This window comes from Schistocerca piceifrons, unplaced genomic scaffold (genome assembly GCF_021461385.2).
Source record: "Schistocerca piceifrons isolate TAMUIC-IGC-003096 unplaced genomic scaffold, iqSchPice1.1 HiC_scaffold_333, whole genome shotgun sequence".
NCBI classification, from domain to species: Eukaryota; Metazoa; Arthropoda; class Insecta; order Orthoptera; family Acrididae; genus Schistocerca; species Schistocerca piceifrons.
Genome location: NW_025728552.1, coordinates 57,501 through 60,000, shown reverse-complemented (window position 1 = coordinate 60,000; position 2,500 = coordinate 57,501). Strand labels below are relative to the sequence as shown.

Here is a 2,500-nt window from a genome sequence, read left to right as displayed (position 1 = left end):
TTGTTCAAAGTAAACGTGCCGGCCCACCGAGACACTCAATAAAGAGCACCCTGGTAGGATTTCAACGGGGTCCGCCTCGGGACGCACGAGCACGCACGAGGCGGTCGCACGCCTTCAGCTCGCCCCACCGGCAGGACGTCCCACGATACATGCCAGTTAAACACCGACGGGCGGTGAACCAACAGCGTGGGACACAAATCCAACTACGAGCTTTTTAACCGCAACAACTTTAATATACGCTATTGGAGCTGGAATTACCGCGGCTGCTGGCACCAGACTTGCCCTCCAATAGATACTCGTTAAAGGATTTAAAGTGTACTCATTCCGATTACGGGGCCTCGGATGAGTCCCGTATCGTTATTTTTCGTCACTACCTCCCCGTGCCGGGAGTGGGTAATTTGCGCGCCTGCTGCCTTCCTTGGATGTGGTAGCCGTTTCTCAGGCTCCCTCTCCGGAATCGAACCCTGATTCCCCGTTACCCGTTACAACCATGGTAGGCGCAGAACCTACCATCGACAGTTGATAAGGCAGACATTTGAAAGATGCGTCGCCGGTACGAGGACCGTGCGATCAGCCCAAAGTTATTCAGAGTCACCAAGGCAAACGGACCGGACGAGCCGACCGATTGGTTTTGATCTAATAAAAGCGTCCCTTCCATCTCTGGTCGGGACTCTGTTTGCATGTATTAGCTCTAGAATTACCACAGTTATCCAAGTAACGTGGGTACGATCTAAGGAACCATAACTGATTTAATGAGCCATTCGCGGTTTCACCTTAATGCGGCTTGTACTGAGACATGCATGGCTTAATCTTTGAGACAAGCATATGACTACTGGCAGGATCAACCAGGGAGCTGCGTCAACTAGAGCTGAGCAGCCGGCCGCCCGGGAGTGTGTCCCGGGGGCCCGCGCGAACACGCAAGCGTCCGCTCAATCATTCTGCAAACAGGAGGAGGCTGAGCTCCCCTGCACAATACACCTCGAAACCCTCTCAGGTCCCGGCGGCGCGCAGCGCCGTCCCAAGTACTTGGTCGGGTTCGAGAGAGGCGCAATCGCCCGGAGTTAGGCGAGTAGACGCTTTCGGTGCGACCACCCGTGCTCCCAACTGAGCTTGCCGCTGCCGACAGAGGCCCGGGAGCGTGCTGTCGTGGCATTGCCGGCGGGAGACAACACGCGCCACCTACGGTGACCGGCAGCTCCAACGCCAGCGCCACAGAAGGACAAAAGCCCCACTTGGGTGCCGAAGCGAACTCTCCCAGCACAGCGCACGCGCCAACACATCCGCACAGCTGCGATACAAACCACCAGCGAGAACCGCTGGGGCGACCGAGCAGCAGACGGCGTCGCGGCGCCGAGCGCCGGGCGGCGGCGCATCCTCAACGCACACAGTCCTCAATCGGACCAGCACACTGAAGATGTCCACCGCGCTTCGCACCGGGCCCGCGAGGACCTACTTTGGCCGCACGGCGCCGCGCGCAGGGTGCGCCGGCGCGCAGCTGCGACGCCTGCCGCGTCCGTCGGCCGGCGCGCCTGCCACTGGCCGCCCCCACCAGCCGGCTGTAGCGCGTGCGCCCACGCACCGCGCGGCCAGCACGCCGGGAGGCGCCCCCTCACCGGCCGGGGACGGTCCCACCCAGCCACCGCCGCGTATCGCTTCACACCCAGATGCCGTTCAGTTTCGTCGGCATGGTGGGTATCGCTGGAACAACCGGTTAGTACCTCAACCTATCGTCGCCATCACCGATTCACCCCTAGCGAGAACAACCGCACCACAACAGGTTACCATTTGTTCATTTGCGTAACTTCACCAGAAAACGCAGGCGTCCATCGCCATTTGCAACTTCAACGATTATTGCATGCCTGTGTCAGGTGTCACGCCACACTACGTCTGCCCACATACACGCAACAAAATGTGCACGCCTAGACAATACGTGGAAGGTGGCCCCCGTACGTATGCGATGTCCATTGCTCGAACGACTGTCAACCGGCCTCTGTAGCATGTCGCAGATATGGAACGCGGTGCACCATGCCATCACGGTGTGTGAGGAGAGACGACTAGGTCCGAATACATCAACAGACAGCTCATGCTGATCGCCATCCACGGCGTCCGTTCCTCCCACACGTCTCTATGGCGTACCACACTGCAATCCAGCTCTCATAGGGAGACGACACGTAGCTGCGTGCACAATATTTGCACTGTATGGTCCGCCGTTTTTGGGCGCAGTCGTTGTGCGGTCACACATGTGCCACGATGTATCATTCAGTACATAAGGACGAATGTGCAGTACAGATTGTGGTTCACGCGTACGACATCAGCGGACAGTTGACACAGGCCGCACCACAACGTAGCCTGAGTACGTCGCATGCGAAGGGCATTGAACATGCAAACTTCTCACCAACCAGCTTGCGAAGGCAGGGGGCAAGGTGGGGACGTGGGGAGGGGCGGCATGTACGTCCTGCTGCCATCCACATTACAGTGTACAGCAGGAGCATGTGGAAAG

The 2,500-nt window shown here is 58.6% G+C and overlaps 1 non-coding gene across 1 annotated transcript in view; it reads right to left on the bottom strand.

Annotated features, from left to right (window-relative positions):
- LOC124745772 overlaps positions 1 to 852 on the bottom strand; it is a 1,909-nt gene extending 1,057 nt beyond the window's left edge. Inside the window, exon 1 of the ribosomal RNA XR_007011122.1 lies at positions 1 to 852. This exon is cut by the window's left edge and continues 1,057 nt beyond it. This is a non-coding gene — a ribosomal RNA (small subunit ribosomal RNA).
- Positions 853 to 2,500: the final 1,648 nt, after the last annotated feature.